This window comes from Xyrauchen texanus, chromosome 48, assembly GCF_025860055.1.
Source record: "Xyrauchen texanus isolate HMW12.3.18 chromosome 48, RBS_HiC_50CHRs, whole genome shotgun sequence".
Taxonomy (NCBI): domain Eukaryota; kingdom Metazoa; phylum Chordata; class Actinopteri; order Cypriniformes; family Catostomidae; genus Xyrauchen; species Xyrauchen texanus.
Genome location: NC_068323.1, coordinates 14,457,136 through 14,476,093, shown reverse-complemented (window position 1 = coordinate 14,476,093; position 18,958 = coordinate 14,457,136). Strand labels below are relative to the sequence as shown.

The window sequence follows — 18,958 nt, the reverse complement described above, 5'->3', positions numbered from 1 at the left end:
TAGAGATGATACGGACAGCATCTGATATTGTCCTTCACTTGGTTTCAACGCAGGCAGGTGCATGCGAAAAAAACAATCCCATTCCCACTCAATCTTCATTCACACTCATGGAAAGGAAGTGAGGTACTGGTCCGTTGGTCAGTTATGGGTCTGAATCTTTCATATCTGTCATCTGTGTGTGCGCGTTTGCCAGAGAAACAGGCTGATGGTGCATTTTCTTGAGAGTAGAATCATCCAAGCAAGCAGGGATTTCAAACAGTGGTACGCTAACAGTAATGCTGAGGGCTGTTGATGCAGCACTTTGTATCATTCCTAAACAAACAGCATCTGGATGAATCTCATGAAAATGGTAAAGAAATATTATGTTCATATGTCATCCCAAAATCACAAGAAAATGAGGCCTGTATGTAGGAACATTCAGATTTTGGGGGATTGTGACATTGTCAATTAGGCACATTTCCCCTCCCCCATATGCCTTCTGTAACATGAAAAAATAAACCTAATATTTGTATTCCTCTAATACACAAATAAACAGACAAAACCATTATTCAAATTGTAATGTACATTTGTAAAGTTCAATTGTAAGTATACGTCACATCATTTGTTTTATTTAAAAAAATTTTTATTATAATTGATTATTGTCATTATACTCTCACTGGCCACTTTATTAGGTACACCTATCCATCGAATTTTAATGCGATTATCTTATCAGCCAATCGTGTGGCAGCAGAGTATTGTATAAAATCATGCAGATACGGGTCAGGAGCTTCAGTTAATGTTCACATCAACCATCAGAATGGGGGAAAATGTTATCTTAGTAATTTAGACCGTTGCATGATTATTGGTGCCAGACGGTCTGGTTTGAGTATTTCTGTAACTGCTGATCTCCTGAGATTGGTGCGAAAAACAAAATAACAACCAATTAGTGGCAGTTCTGTGGATGGAAATGCCTTGTTGATGAGAGGGGTCAACGGAGAATGGCCAGACTGGTTTGAGCTGACAGAAAGGCTACGGTAACTCAGATAACCCTTCTGTACAACTGTAGGGAGCAGAATAGCATCTCAGAATGCACAACACGTTGAACCTTGAGGCAGATGGGCTACACAGCAGAAGACTATGTTGGGTTCCACTTATGTCAGCCATGAACAGGAAACTAAGACTGCAGTCGGCCTTCCATTTGTGGACCTCAGCAGAAATCCAGATTTGTCAGACAAGGCAATGTTTCTCAATCGTCTAATGTCTGTCCAGTTTTGTTGAGTGTGTGCCCACTACAGCCTCAGTTTCCTATTCTTAGCTGACAGTAGTGGTACCCGGAGGGGTCTTCTGGTGCTGTAGCCAATCTGCCTCAATGTTCAATGTATTGTATCTTGAGAAATGCTTTTCTGCATAGCACTGTTGTATTGTGTGGTTATTTGGGTTACTGTCACCTTCCTGTCAGCTTGGACCATTCTGGCCATCCTCCTCTGACATCTGTTATTAACAAGCCGTTTTCGCCCACAGAACTGCCTCTCGCTGGATGTTTTTTGTTTTCCTCACCATTCTCTTTACACTCTTGGACTGTTGTGTGTGAAAATCTCTGGAGATCAGCAGTTACAGAAATACTCACACCAGCCCATGTGGCACCAACAATCATACCACTGTTGAAATCACTGAGGTCTCATTTTTCCCCATACTGACAGATGATGTGAACATTAACTGAAGCTCCTGACCCATATCTGCATGATTTTATCCATTACACTGCTGCCACACGATTGGCGGATTAGATAGTCGCATGAATAATTAGATGCACAGGTGTACCTAATAAAGTGGCTGGTGAGTATGCATTAATGTAATGCTAATGAGATTTACTGTTCTGTATTGCAGTAACACAAATTTGAATACTTAACTGTTTTGTAAATATGTAATTTATTATTTTTTTTTGTGCAAAATTATATAATTATATAAAATTATATATATATCTTGATTTGGAGGTGAAATATGACAAAGGCATTTATTTGTGAGATTCACCTATAAACCCTTAGCAAAAACCCTGGCATTTCTGTAAGTAAGACATCTAGATTAATACTATGAATTACATCTAATAAGGTAAACACCAGTTTGACTCAAGCACAGTAACATTTATAATCTTGTTAACTTGTAAGGCATTGTAAATGCTAGTTCAAATGAATGTGGTTTCAAAACATATATTCATGTGACTCTTTGATGGGGTCCTCAAAGTGCCAATTTAAGGCCCTATAGAATTAGTGCACACTGACAGAAAGCATATCAGTTGACCGCAGGAGCCAAGTCTAATTGGATAAACGCTTATGCTGAGCGTAAGGGAAGAAGCTTGAAGGGAGGGAAACTACATTGCGAATGACTGGGGTTGTGAGGAATAATTACGCAGAGCAATGCAGAACAGACCCTGTCAGTCATAATTAATGTCACATCTACATTCAACAATTCTGTTCAGCACTCGGAAAAAAGGCTTCATCATGGTCTATCACAATCTTACTCACTAACACACACACATTTTTTCTCATCTGCAGTGAACACATGCACCTTTCACACTGCAGAAGTGTGTGCATTCCTCATTCAATGCCATTCAAAACACTTCATCCTGGGCTTCTTATTGGTGCAGCATCAGGATACATTTTGGACCAATGTATATGAACATACAGCATGTACTTCCCAGGTACTTTTACATGCAAGGCAGTAATAAAGGCTGAGAGAATTCTCTCTGTGGAAAGATATGGTTGGTTGTGGTACATGCGATTGGCCCGTTGGAATGGGAGGTGCATAATCTGATTGGGTGGATCACTGATTGGTTCTTCGTTTTGAACGTCCCCAGGCCCCACATGAACATACCCTTCTCTGGGTACACGTCTTCACTATGGGTGAACCTTACTCCCTTCCCTCCATGAACTGGTGAGAGAGAAGGAGAGGGTGCAGAAACATTGGAAGAAATTGATAGTACATAGTAAAAGGAATTATAGAGAAAGAGAAAGAAGAAGAAAGAAAGAAAGAAAATAGAAAGAGGGGGAAGGGATGGAAAGAAAGGAAAGGAAAGGAAAAGAGGAAGAAGGAAGGGAAAGGGTGAGGGAGGAAAGGGAGGATGGATGTAAAGGAAAGGCAAGGAAGGAAGGAAATGAAAGGAAAGGAAAGGAAAGGCAAGGAAGGGAGAAAGGAAGAAATGAAAAGAAAGGAAAAGAGGAAGTAGGAAGGAAGGAAAGAAGGGAAAGGAACGGGTGAGGGAGGAAAGGGAAGGGAGGATGAAAAGGAAGGCAGGAAGGAAGGAAAGGAAATGAAAGTAAAGGAGATGGGAAGGAATTAAAAGAAAAAGAGTAAAGAATGGTGAGAGGGAAGGAAGAAAGGGAGGGAAAGGAAGGAAGAAATAAAGAAAGGGAGGAGGGAAGGAAGAAAGGAAGGGAGGGGGGAAGGAAGAAAGGGATTGAAAGGAAGGACAGGGAGAGGGAAGGAAGGAAAAGCAAAAGGAAAGGAAAAGAGTAAACAAGGGTGGGAAGGAAGGAAGGAAGGGAAAGGGGAAGTAGGAAGGAAGGAAAGAAGGGAAAGGAACGGGTGAAGGAGGAAAGGGAAGGGAGGATGAAAAGGAAGGAAAGGAAATGAGGAGGGAAGGAAGGGAAAGTAAAGGAGATGGGAAGGAAGGAAAAGAAAAAGAGTAAAGAATGGTGAGAGGGAAGGAAGAAAGGAAGGGAGGAAAAGGAAGGAAGAAAGAAAGAAAGGGAGGAGGGAAGGAAGAAAGAAAGGAAGGAAGGAGGAAAGGGAGGAGGGAAGGAAGAAAGGGAGGGAAAGGAAGGAAGAAAGAAAGAAAGGGAGGAGGGAAGGAAGAAAGGGAGGGAAAGGAAGGAAGAAAGAAAGAAAGGGAGGAGGGAAGGAAGAAAGGGATTGAAAGGAAGGACAGGGAGAGGGAAGGAAGGAAAAGCAAAAGGAAAGGAAAAGAGTAAACAAGGGTGGGAAGGAAGGAAGGAAGGAAGGAAGGAAGGGAAAGGGGAAGGAAGGAAAGAAAGCAATGGAGGGAGAGATGAAAGAAAGAAAGAAAGAAAGAAAGAAAGAGGGACAGTTCAACAATCATTTTAACCAGTCATTTACAGTCCTCCATAACTCAGCTTAGCTTCAACCTGCTGTGGCTTTTAATAATCACACATTTGCACACACACTCACTTTCATCTGTGTTTAAATACTTAAATGAAGCAGTGACATTTACCCTAATTACATTTTCAATGATCATTTATTAACATTGCTCTGCCAGGGGCAAAGTGTGTGTGTGTGTGTGTGTGTGTGTGTGTGTGTGTGTGTGTGTGTGTGTGTGTGTGTGTGTGTGTGTGTGTGTGTGTGTGTGTGTGTGTGTGTGAAAGAGAAAGCGATAGATAGAAACCAAATTAACCAAACTAATAACTAAACAAAAAAATAAAATAAAAAAATAACAATAATAAAAAAAAAATGTATGGCCCAGAGAAGATTGTGTGGCTCATTGTCGACAGTGTTGAGATATTTTGTGAAACTCTCGACGAGACACATGACAAATCTGAGAAATAGCAAAAGTTTCCATTTGCTTTACATTTTATCTCATTGCTGCATAGGAGAAACATTTGTGATATTAAAGAGATCTCATTTGTGATTTTTCTTTTCTATGGGAGTAACAGTAATTAAAATGTGACGTTTGTTTTTAAGTTTAGGAACAGGTAAGTGAGAATTCTAAAGAAATGAACACAGTGATATAAATGGAAGAGCCTTACCCTGTGTATTCTGGGACTGAACGAAGGTCTTGATGAGTTTGTCTGTTGCCTGAGTGTAGAGGGATAGGGCGTAGTGCAACGACTGCAGGTCTGGACTTTTCTCCAGGAATGTCTTCTTCAGCCCCACACCTCCAGCATGGAAATATTGCTAAGAAACCCCCAAACAAGTGTTATCATAGAGACTACCCCAGACACCAAATAACAATTAAGCTCAGCTTAACTCATGTGAACTACCATCAGGAATGAAGTATTAATGCAAAAAAACTAAATTTTTACATTTTCTTAAAAGATATGCATCACCCAAAAATGAATATTAATTTACTCCCCAGGATATTAAGGAACGACAGTCTCGTGAGTTTTGCCAAGACTCAAGGGAGGCAAAATGGTAACAAATTTTAATTTTTTGGGTAAATTAATCCTTTAAGAAAAGGCTTGTGGCCACAAAGTTAGGGTGATATGGGGGGTTACTAGGATGTTACTATGCAGTTTGCTAAGGTGTTCTGATTGTTTTTAGCATGTTACTATACGGTTGATTTTGGGGGATTGCTTGCTGGCCCAAGTCAAAAGAGCCTGACCCCCAAGTCTCTGTTATACTCGGCTTGGCTTGGATATTGGCATGGATAACTAATTAAATTGTTCCTGTGAGAATAACTGCTATGCGCTCTCGATTCTGCTCCATATTGGAAGGTGTTGAGACAATCCACAGAATGTGGCAAAGGGAGTTGACAGGGAGTTTAAATTGTATAGTCCAAAGAATGGCGCTTTCCGTAGTGCAAATTAAACACTTATTCTTCTGCAACAGACCCAAACTGCTGTTGAATTTCCAACATGCTGTGAAAAAAAAAGTTTTTCCCCAATTTGGCATGCCCAATTCCCAATGCGCTCTAGGTCCTCATGGTGTTGCAGTGACTTGCCTCAATCCGGGTGGCGGAGGATGAATTTCAGTTGCCTCTGCGTCTGAGACCGTCAATCCATGCATTTTATCACGTGGCTTGCTGAGCACATTACCACAGAGCCTTATCGCGCGTGTAGGCTCATGATATTCTCAGCGACATCCACGCACAACTCACCGAGAGCGAGAACCGCATTATAGCGACCACAAGGAGGTTAACCCAACGTGACCCTACCTGCCCTAGCAACCAGGCCAATTGGTTGCTTAGGAAGTCTCACTGAATTTACTCAGCACGCCCTGGATTCTAACTTGTGACTCTAGGTGTGGTAGTCAGCGTCTTCACTTGCTGAGCTACCTAGGCCCCTTTTTCCTCAGTTTTTAAATAACATCATTAAAGGTAACTTCATACACAACAAACAAGTGGAAAAAGTTTTTATCCTGACATTGAAATTATAGTCATAATATATTATAGTTATATTATAGTCATATAAGTCGTACCTTGATAGTATCCAGCGCTAACTCAATGACTGCACACTGCTTGGGAGACAGTGCTTTGGCCTCTTCACGAACCATGTGCTCCTAGGAATTCAATAAATGAGAGAACAAATTTTTACATTGGTAGAATTTTAAAAACATTTTAAATAGAAATAGCATTTTTTTTTTGTGACAACAAAATACAACGAGCTTGTCACATTTAAAATTGTTTACCCAGAGTAATTTTTAACCCTGGTATAGCTTAATCCTGGGTTATGTTTTTCAATGTTTCACACTGTTTTTTACCTTGGTTTACTATTACACTGTGTAGCTTTGGTACCGCAATTCAAGGTTAAAAGCTGTGTACTAACCCCCCCTTCCTCACCCCAGGGTTAAAAGTGGCCTTAACCCAGGGTTAGAAGTGGTCTTAACAAGTGTTAAAAGAGGTCTAAACCTAGGGTTAAAAATACATTAATTGTAGGGTTAAATGTAGTATGATAAGCCTACAAAAGAATCCAAGGTTATACAGCAAGTTTTAAATTGGAATTTTGAAGGTGGGGCAAAATCAATTGCCCTAGGCAAGTTCAAACTGAGCTGAATCATACAGGTCATGGAAGTGATTGACAATATATATTTTTTAATTGAAGGTGTTGGAATGTCGTTCTAGATTGTTCAGGCCCAAATTCGCCCAAACAAAGATTTGTACCTTTAGCTTGGAAAGTTGGCCAAGTTCCTTGGCTGCATTGAATATGAGCTGAGTACCCTGGAGGAAGAATTAAATGAAAGAGGCAAGAAAGAGGGCAGAGGGAAGAGAGAGCATTAGTCAGGTCTCAAAAGTCAGCAAGTTTGTAGACAGAAATGCCACATCACACAGGTCAGAAACAGACAGTCTTGCACAGACGGACTTGTAAACAATCACAATCCCATCGTGCCCCCCCCCTCCCCATCTGTCCCAACACGCTCCCAATCTTACACAGTCACGCACTGACACTCAACTCTTTTAAAGTGCAACATGAAACAGTACACTAGCTACATACACTCACCTAAAGGATTATTAGGAACACCATACTAATACTGTGTTTGACCCCCTTTCGCCTTCAGAACTGCCTTAATTCTACGTGGCATTGATTCAACAAGGTGCTGAAAGCATTCTTTAGAAATGTTGGCCCATATTGATAGGATAGCATCTTGCAGTTGATGGAGATTTGTGGGATGCACATCCAGGGCACGAAGCTCCCGTTCCACCACATCCCAAAGATACTCTATTGGGTTGAGATCTGGTGACTGTGGGGGCCATTTTAGTACAGTAAACTCATTGTCATGTTCAAGAAACCAATTTGAAATGATTCGAGCTTTGTGACATGGTGCATTATCCTGCTGGAAGTAGCCATCAGAGGATGGGTACATGGTGGCCATAAAGGGATGGACATGGTCAGAAACAATGCTCAGGTAGGCCGTGGCATTTAAGCGATGCCCAATTGGCACTAAGGGGCCTAAAGTGTGCCAAGAAAACATCCCCCACACCATTACACCACCACCACCAGCCTGCACAGTGGTAACAAGGCATGATGGATCCATGTTCTCATTCTGTTTACGCCAAATTCTGACTCTACCATCTGAATGTCTCAACAGAAATCGAGACTCATCAGACCAGGCAACATTTTTCCAGTCTTCAACTGTCCAATTTTGGTGAGCTCTTGCAAATTGTAGCCTCTTTTTCCTATTTGTAGTGGAGATGAGTGGTACCCGGTGGGGTCTTCTGCTGTTGTAGCCCATCCGCCTCAAGGTTGTGCATATTGTGGCTTCACAAATGCTTTGCTGCATACCTCGGTTGTAACGAGTGGTTATTTCAGGCAAAGTTGCTCTTCTATCAGCTTGAATCAGTCGGCCCATTCTCCTCTGACCTCTAGCATCAACAAGGCATTTTCGCCCACAGGACTGCCGCATACTGGATGCTTTTCCCTTTTCACACCATTCTTTATAAACCCTAGAAATGGTTGTGCGTGAAAATCCCAGTAACTGAGCAGATTGTGAAATACTCAGACCAGCCCATCTGGCACCAACAACCATGCCACGCTCAAAATTGCTTAAATCACCTTTCTTTCCCATTCTGACATTCAGTTTGGAGTTCAGGAGATTGTCATGACCAGGACCACACCCCTAAATGCATTGAAGCAACTGCCATGTGATTGGTTGATTAGATAATTGCATTAATGAGAAATTGAACAGGTGTTCCTAATAATCCTTTAGGTGAGTGTACATAAGACAGAGACAGAGTTGAAAGGTCTACAAAACCACCAGTAGGTCCACAGCCAGGACAACAACAGCATGGTGATATATCTAGTATCTACGACTGGCCAATACTCTACTCATCATGTATATCACGAAGCGAATGAGGCTTCTGCACCTTAAATACCATTATAACATTATTCTAATGTGTACAATGCACTCCTTTTAGGAATAAAGTCCATCGATGTGAAATAATTGGCATATAGGGTTGGCCGGGATGATGGTATATACAGTATATTATGCGATTGTAAAAATGTGCCAGATTAAACAAAACTGACAAGTAGAAAACAGTAGACCACTTAGACAACTGTGATGTAAACAGGCGCTTCCAGTGCATAAAGGTTTGTTGATTAAAATGGGAGCGATTTAGTTTTGACCATGCACACATTTGGTGCAGTCGCAGTGTAGATTTAGGTTGTTTAAGGTTGCAATGTCACCACTTGCCACATTAACGTAGAATTCAACTGACTATACCGTTACTGTTATACAGAATGACTCGTACCGTGATTCAAGATTTTGGTCATACCACCCACCCCTATTGGAATGTAGAAATAGTCCTGTATTTCAGACATTGTAAAAATGTATTGTAGTTTAGACCAACGTGGACATGAAAGTCTAAATTGACGGTCGTGTTAGCATGCCCTATTAAACCTGGTCCAAAGATTATTCATGTCTGGCACAGAAGTAGCTATGATGGTGTCTTCAGGGGAAACCCATGACTGCATTGGAAAACAAGTGTATAGAAATACTGCTTCCACCTGTTTGTTTCAACAGGGAGACCAAAGTCACACAGAGAAGAGACACTGAGAATGAGAGAGAGACAGGACACATTGAGCTACATTGGATTTAGTTCTTACATCACTGTGACAAGCAAGCTTCACCCTGCCCTGTGAAGAGAGGACAGTGTTATTAACTTCAGAATTTGTCCTGGCTCTCTTTTATTGGCTGAGAGAATCCATTACCCAGTAATTGACAGTATAATGGGCCAATCACATAACTTTAGGAAATGAAGTCAAAGTGTGCTACTTTTTTCAAGGATAAAATTGTTTGTTGTCAGATATCATTTACATTTTTGTTTCATCTACATTTGAAACAGATTTTTTTCCAGTATCTTTAAGGGACCTACTACAAGTCATTGATGAATACTATGAAATACTCGAGAATTTAAAGGCATGTTCCTGGTTCAATACATGTTAAGCTCTATCAACAGCATCATTGGCAAAAGGTTGATAACCACAGAAAATAATTCTCATGTGCTAGTGTTTCCAGGCTCCTGCGAGATGGATAACCTTATGTTATCCCAGATGTGTATGAATTTATTTCATCTGCTGAACACAAATGAAGATTTTCTCTTTTCTCTGCTCTTTTGTCCATACAATGCAAGGGAATGGATGCCAAAATGTTGAAGCTCCAAAAATCACATAAATCAACATAAACGTAATCCATAAGACGCAAGTGGTTAAATCAATATTTATAAAAGCGATATGATAGGTGTGGGTGAGAAACAGATCACTTTCACACTCTTCATCTTGTGTTTTTGGTTCATATTCTTCAACATACCGCCCCCTACTGGGCATGGAGAAGAATTTCAAGCAAAAAATGAATTAAATATTGGTCTGTTTCTCACCCACATCTATAATATTACTTCAGAAAATATGGATTAAAACACTGGAGTCATATGGATTAGTTATGATGCCCTTTATGTGATTGTTGGAGCTTCAAAATGTTGGCACCCATTCACTTGTATTGCATGGACCTACACAGCTGAAATAATCTTCTAAAAATCATAATTTGTGTACTGCAGAAGAAAGTCATACACATCTTGGATGGCATGAGGGTGAGTAAATAATGAAATAATGATCATTTTGGGTGAACTATCCCTTTAAGGGCATTGCATTACTAAGGATTTATAAGCAAAAATAAATTAAAGCACTTATATTAGTTCCTCTGTACAAAAATGCATGCTATTACATTTGTAACATAACATTTCTAATGTATGTGTTAATGCCATAATTCCTGTGGGTGGATTTTTCTCTATGTGAACAGTACTTAACAGATAGACATGCCATGTCCCTTTATGGTGTACTTTTGTATATCCTGCTAAAGTAACCACGTTTAGTGTCTACATGGTCATGTCATGACATGAGTTTAAAGATTGGAGATAATTTTGATTCTATAACAATAGCCATGTATAATATTAAGTCTTGTAGTTTTATTTACAAAAATAACTTTATCATTAATTCTGGTGTAATTCCTTGCAATGCATTAAAGCACTTTTAATTACAATTGTGTATGAAATGTGCTATATAACTTGCATTGCCAAAGACTTCCATTGTATGTGCATAAACATATTTTTTGTTTGTTTTAAAAAAGCTGATTCGTCACTTCACAGGATGTGTAAAACTTACAGATATTTGGAGACTTTTGAACCCATCTGGAAGGGACTATAAATGTTTTTTCATGAGTCCATAAGATTTACTCTAGAAGAGATTGGGTTAGCGGGGGTTGTAGGGATATACTGTAAATTATTCTATGTATTTATGTTCTCTTTGTTAAATTAAAATTAATACACAAAGCAACAACAAAAAAAAAAGCTGAGATTCCAGTCTAAATTATTTTTGTGGTAAGTAGAACTGAAATTGTATTGAACCCGGAACACTCATTTGAGGCAATTATAAAAAGGAAATAAGATCTTTATGTGGAAGCTAATAAAATAACTAAAAAGTGCATGACATCAAAAACATTATTTGCACTGCAAGTTGACAATACAACTTATACATACAACTGATGAAGAGACTATACTGCCAACAAACTTTGATTTAATTGCCTAATCTTACGAAAGCCCGAGAAAAGGATAAAAGAAAAATCTAAATCAAATACCAGGAGACACATAAGTATGACACCTTGGCTTTCCATCAGGCCCATTGTAGTACGACAACAAGCAAAACCAAATACCAGGACAGATTGACAGAATAATGTCTGTAGAGGCTCAAGAGTTGGTGAAGTTCAGACGCAAGCAACAACCCACAGAGGAAAGGTTTCAAACAGGTGACAGTGGGAGAAGCCAGAGAGGGGGAGGTTAGACCACCATAATCAGTTAACCAGCTAGTCACACCATAGGACACCCACAAAATGCAGGCGTAACTAAGGGGTTGGCAGTCAGAAGTGAGATGGAAATCATATTGGAATCACATTGGTTTTTTGTGGGGGCAGAAAGGGCAACATGATCACACGTGAAGTCAGCATGATGTTTCCTATAGTTTCGGTACCCTAGGATCGCGACTGTATGCCGATGCGCTGACATGCAGCATTCTTATCAGACATGTTTGCAATGGATTCAATTAGATTACCTTTCCACCTGCCACGATTGGCAGCACGTTGCATCAGCTGTATGGGAAACCAGGGTTCAAAGCCAGGCAGTAACCACGTTTGAATTATCAATGTCTAGAATGATTCAGAGGTTTCACTTTTCCCTCTAACATTAATTTTTTACTCCACTAATGGTTAAGGTAAGGTTTGGATTGGGGGATTGAATCTATAAATATATGCTTTTCTCTTCATTGTATAACGTCCTGTAAAGCTGAAAACAACTTGCTTCACTACTAGTTTTTGGCGACCTCTCCTGGACATAAATGGAGCTCACACATACCCATATACCCTACAACACTTAACACCTTGGCCACTGGGGGCAGTGTTTCGTAATTTTGGTCAACGTAAACCGATTTTGATGAAAGAAAAGTCGCGCTACTCTTTCCGATTTCACTGTGAGATCAGGCTGGAAAGGGGCCTTTTCCAAGTCAGTTAGGAAATGCACCATGCTTACAGCCACCTCGGGTGCAGACCAATGAGGTGGCCAGGGAAAGGAGAGAAGAAGATGACATAGATGAAGGAAAGGTAGAAAAAGACAGAGAGAGAGAAAAAAAGAAAGACGTGAAAGACAAGGACAAGGAAAGGAGGACTTGGCAGCCACACAGACCAGAAGGGGGTCACCCAGCATGGATGGACTTGCAGGACAAACAGACGCACATACAGAAGTGCTCTGGTACTTACTATCATCTGTGGAGGTGTAGCGGGGGGAGGGGTGGGGGGTGGGGGCAAGAATGTAATAATAACCAGAGAGAAGGGTCAGTGAAGCTACAAAGAGCCCCACATCTAATCAAAGAAGCATTAATATTCAAAGAGTAATTGCAATGAGTCCCAGGGTCTGTGTTTGCCTGGGAGACTAATACAGCCCAATTTTGAGGGATAGCTCACCTGAAAATGTCAATTCTGTTATCATTTACCCACCCTCTTTCTTGTGTTGTATGGCTTTATTTTGTTTGTGAAACACCAAGGAAGTAACATAAAAGACCAAGACCTCTGAAGTCATTAGATAGCTATGATGGAGGGGAAGATTTTCAGAGAATTGACACTTAAATTTCAGTCTGCTCCTCACACAACGCTATCATATGGCTTCTTGGAATAAGACTTGAAATAAGGTAAGTAAGTAGTAACATAATTTTCATTCTTGGGCAAACCATTTTTTCCTTTTTTTTTTGCAATTAGCATAATAGAGTGACTACAAACTGGATAAATAGAGGCCAATGGGGAGATAAGCAGCTCCAATCCAAATGTCAGATTTTTTAAAGTAATGATATGGGTCTCTTTTGTCAAAATTAACAAATACAAACAAAAATACAAAAAGAATAACAGTTATATCAAGACAAATTAGAAGCAGTAACAGTGATTTCTCTGTTCCTGTAGAAAAGATCTCAAAAGATTAACTAGTATTTAACTATATAGAAAAAAGGTAAACAAAACATGAAGCAAAATAAAATAAAATAAATGTACTGTGTGACTACAGGACCAGAGAGCAGTCTTGAGAGGATGATATGGTGCACTCCCTTGCTTCTTTGACTTTTTATATGTGAAGAATGCACCTTCCAAGAAGGTGAATATTTGAACTGGGAAGGGGCATGTTTAGTGATGCTGTTGGGGAGATTGTTGGCACGTGTTTACATTTCCAGAAGTTCTCTTTCTTCATGATTCATACCAAAAAAAATACAATGCTGTTAACAATCTTCACATTTATATATAAGGTTTTCTACATGAATGCGTCAAAAATCTGCTGTTAACAAAGTTCTAAACTTCTTGACATTGTAACAGTACGTATCATAAGGTCTAATTTTATAGCTAGTAATCCTTGTTACCGTTTGATCAGTCAATGGAGGCAGAACAATAGTCTTCTCCATTGTGTTCATGACTAGCTTCCAAAGCTCCTTTAGCACTCGCTTCAATACCGTCTTCTCACAGATCTTGGCAAACAATGTGAGGCTGACAAGACAAAAAGAGTAGTATGAGAAGAGCGAGGCATGACATTTCCAGGAAAACGTATGAATAAGATTTGAATCTCACTTGCTATCAAGGAAGTCCATGATGGGCTGTAAAACATTGTCGGCGTCTTGAGCCACGCTGCTGCAAGCGCTTGCTGGCACATTTCCTGTCCCCTTCACTTGGCTAAGTATGTCACCCATCTGCTTTACGTTTTCTTCTATGTTTGGTTGGAAACTGAGAGAAACCAGGGAAAGCACAGATGTTACTCCAAAAATAAAGCAAAAAGAGCAACTTTACCTTATACAATACCTTGGTAACTTACCTTGTGGCAAAGATCCTTGCAAGGTCATCTAGAACATTGTTGAGCTTCACCTGGAGTTCTTTCAAGATATCACTAGCTTCAACATTCAACTGGAAGACAAAGAAGTTGGAGAGTAGTAATTAAAGCCACCAGAACTTGACCAGGCTATCAGAAAATAACAATTGGACAGTAGGGGCCAAAACTACCAGAACTTGACCAGGCTCTAAGAAAACAATTGGACTGTAGGGGCCAAAACTACCAGAACTTGAACACGCTCTCAGATAACAACTGGACAGAAGGGGCCACAATTAACGGAACTTGACCAGGTTCTCAGAAAGCAATTGGACTGTAGGAGCCAAAGCTACCAGAACTTGATCAGGTTCTCAGAGAACAATTGGACTGCAGGGGCCAAAACTACCCGAACTTGTCTCAGGAAACATTTGGACAGTAGGTGTCAAAACTACCAGAACTTGACCAGGTTCTCAGAGAACAATTGGACTGTAGGGGCCAAAACTACCCGAACTTGTCTCAGGAAACATTTGGACAGTAGGGGTCAAAACTACCAGAACTTGACCAGGTTCTCAGAGAACAATTGGACTGTAGGGGCCAAAACTACCCGAACTTGTCTCAGGAAACATTTGGACAGTAGGGGTCAAAACTACCAGAACTTGACCAGGTTCTCAGAAAACAATTGAACAGTAGGGGCCAAAACTACTAGAACAGACAAGACTCAGGGCATGTCCACACTAAAATGTTTCTAAAGTATGCATTATTAGGGAGTGTTTCGAGAACAATTCTGTTTCAGTGTGGATGAGGGGCATAAACAAAGCAAAATCAATGCATTTTTTTTATAAAAAATGTATTAGTGTGGATGTGGAAGTTGGACAGTAACACCAGAACTTGACCAAGCTTTAAGAACAGAAAGATGTATCTGCTAGTCTAGGTATTCTCTCAAGAAACAAATGCATATTTAATTAAGGAATATTGTGGAAGATCTGTGGTTCACTTACATCTTTACCTCCCATGGCCTCAAACATTTTCTCAAGCTGTACCCTGAGCTGCTGGATATTGTTGATTAGGATACAGGGCTGTGTGGAGCATAAAACATTGTGAAAATGCATACTAACTTAATCACATTATTCAGAATAATTCTGAAGAGCAAGAACAGCTTGTCAACCCACTCTAAAAGAGAGTACCGGGACTATTCATTGCTATTAAATTAAAACAGCTGCCCAGAACATTCTAACATCAAACATACAGACTTAAACTATACCTTAACAGCACCATCCTTTGCATTCTAGAAAAAGAAAAAAAAAATGGTTAATTGTGTAATGTTTTAAACAGCTGTTTAAGAAAAATGTAAACCTGATTCCTCAGGGTTTTTTAGACAATTACCACTTTCTCCTTAGTGCAGTGATTGGGGTAGTCCCTGGAGATAATGCCCGCATAGGAGAGCAAAACGTTGCTTATGGTCTACAGGGTAAAGAGAGTATGTTAAAATCACTCCCACGAAAATGCAAAGCTATTGTAAATTTAAAGGTTCAAATGACTGTTGCTGAGCAAATTTCACATATTAGGCTACTGTTATTGTTGCTAAGTTAACCCAACTGAAAAAATTAATAACAACAGCTAAGCCGGGCTCCATGCTATACTTATGCATTTGTTCTAAGGTAATTAAATGATCATGGAACTCTGCTATCAGAAACAAGAGGTTCATTTCAGATGTGTGTCTACTGAAGACCTTGGCGAATCTCTTCATGTAGTGTCCAACAATCTGTGGGTCAGGACACTCCAGCTTCTTAATGATCTCAAAACTCTGGTTAAGCTGCGAGAAGACGTCCACTACCGAACATGAGAAGAGAGCATGCTCTGAAGTTTGCTGATACTGTAAAAAAAGAGAGATGTGGAGGTGTAGTCAGAGAAAGTTTTAGAATAAGAGGAAATGAGGTTACGCGTGTGCTATTTGCGACCAGACGTTAAGTTTGAGCTCTTTCATCTGGAAATAATTGGGTTGAGGTGAGACTGTGGCAGTTTCCCAAAGGGGGCTCTGTGGAACTAATGAAATAAAGAGCATTCTTATTGGTTCAGGAACATGCTGAGGAGCTCAGCAGGGCACGCATTCATCAAATACTGACATGTCTTGCTGCAGGTTGAAATGTAGCACTACTGTAACCTATTACAGATCCTGGTAAAATTACTGTAAAATTCCATTAAGGTTATGCTTTCAACTTTGACTACTTTTTTTTTAATACTTTTTTATATTTTAATTGTTAATAATACAATATTGGTTGTACAATAGTACATTAGTGAGATATTTTGCAGCAATCAAAATAATTAAAGAAGCATATTATAATTTTTTTTATTAAATAAAAATATATTATGGCTGTCAATTTAACGTGTTAATTCAATGTGATTAAAAAAATTACACACAAAAAAATTAAAGCAATTAATAATTTCCCCAGATGGTAATCAGGAATATTCCTACCATCGGAGCAATTCAGGCTTAAAGTACCACCTGCTTTCAGCAAGGGACAGTAAATGTACCTTCAGCTGTATAGGCAACACGCAGCTATACAGACAACAAATCAAACTCAGGCTTGCTTGACACTAGAATGCATTCTTGCATTCAAACCCAGCTGGATGGAGTACAATTCAGAATGCAGGGATCTCAAGATCTGTTTTTATAATTGTCAAACTTTGTTTAACATGACACTGCTACCTAAAATTGCTTTGTTTATAGCTTCTGTTAGGCTAATTGGCTAATTGGAGTCAATTGGAGGTGTATCTGTGGATGTATTTTAAGGCCTACCTTCAAATTCAATGCCTCTTTGTTTGACATCATGGGAAAATCAAAAGAAATCATTAACATAAATTGTGGACCTCCCCAAGTCTGGTTTATCCTTGGGAGCAATTTCTAAATGCTATTTCTAAAGGTACCACGTTCATCTGTACAAACAGTAGTACGCAAGCATAAACACCATAGGTCCACGCGGCCATCATACCACTCAGGAAGGAGATGCATTCTTTCTCCTAGAGAAGAACGTAGTTTGATGCGAAAAGTGCAAATCAATCCCAGAGGAACAGCAAAGGACCTTGGCATGCTGCACAAGACTTTGTAGCTTGTTAGCCTGCTTAGCGTTGTTTCTTCTTATTCTTATATGTTCATAATTGTATCCTTTGCCATTTTACCGCGTGATTTGGGTTTTTCTGCTTTTCTACTGTTTCATCTGTGTGTATTACACAGCGTGCACCCGTTTCTCTTTTTTCTTTTTTCCACTTATCTACATCTTGTGTCTCATCTGCATGTATTCATTTTCTCCACTGTGTTTAACACAGATTATTTCATCAATTTCAAACATCTGCTGATTAGGAACCGCATTGATCTCAAACCCTCGCCACTCAAGAACTACCATAATATCAAACAACTGCGGTAAGTCATGGCATTTGCTCATGTTATTGCTTCCTGTTTACCATGCCTCATGTTTACTATAGCTTCTTCCATCAGCAGGAACCTGTAGGATAAGGTTAATGAGCTAGAGGCACGCATCCAAACATTAGTGGAGGTAAGTGAGAAAGAGAAGCCGGTAGATCCCGTTTCGGATGCGGGTAGAACAGCGAGTGACACACACACACTTTGGTTCCAGCTCTATAGTCCCCGCAGCAGGGTGATTGGGTGACGTCTCACCAGCATACTCGCTCAGCAAAGGGACACCACTCTCCCATTCCTGTATGGGTTTCCAGTCAATTTGCACCCACTGAGAATCATGTTGAAAGAGCCCTAATAATTGGTGATTCTATTGTAAGGAACATGGAAATAAAGACTCCTGCCAACATTGTTTTTTTAATTGTATTAATAATTTATATTTGAAAACAAGACTTGTTGTTGTTGTGTATGTTGTCTGTTGTTGTTGTTGCTTATTTATTCATTGTATTTTTGTGCTGTTATGACATATAAATTTCCCCTTGGGGATTAGTAAAGTAAATCAAATCAAATCAAAATAAACATTTTTTAATACATTTTCTGAATTTTATAAAATATTCTTATTACTAAAATATTTTATTTATATATAAACCATTATCATAAATTAAAAGAAGTATTTTTGCAATTATTACATATTGAATATACAGTATGTATAAATACTAAAAAGTATATATTAAGCATTGTATTACTAATTATTATATTAGTCTTTAAAAAATATAAATATTAAATTATGTTCATTGGTATATAGTTAAATTTTTTTTACTGGTTTATAAACACTGATATTTGTTGAATCTGCATCCAATGGACTAGAAGACTGGAATGAAAAAGCAAGAGAATAAAAACTCACCCCATCTTTCTTGTCCCGCTCCAGGGCTCCGTGCAAGAAGTCTCGAGACACCTCCTCGTTCTCATCCAACCACTGGATGACAAATGGCTCGAACCACCTGCAGAATAACAAATCCAACTAAAGCTCTACTACTCATCAGATCATGGTCACAGTGATATTTTGATTTAGATAATGAGTATGTGAGATGTGGTGGATCGGGAGGCACTCACGCAGGATATTCAGGCACTCTGCGCTTGAAGAAAGGCAGATCTTTGCAGTATTCATTGTAGAGCCACTTTACTTTGAAGTGCAGGTTCATGTAATCTGCGCTCTTGCACAGGCGGTTCTTTTCATGCTCTGAAAGCCGCAAGGCGAAGACAAAAGTTTGTCATGAAACAGTAGAGGGGCACATAATGATACAGATATATCTATGCCAAGGTGAATGCCCCCTACCACAGGAGAACGACTCTACCACATGTCTACTTTTACCCATGTGTGAAAATGTTGTGGCTATTAGTGAGGAAACCTTGCAATGATTGTGGTTCTAACCAAACTTTTTAAACTGTTAGTCAAGTAAGGACCATCATCAGCTGAAACTTTGGAACGGTCATTCACAGACAATGATCATAATGTCCGGAAATGACAA

The 18,958-nt window shown here is 39.5% G+C and overlaps 1 pseudogene; it reads right to left on the bottom strand.

Moving 5' to 3' along the window:
* The window catches only part of LOC127639506 (protein unc-13 homolog A-like), a 53,354-nt pseudogene that overhangs the window by 6,571 nt on the left and 27,825 nt on the right, over window positions 1–18,958 (bottom strand).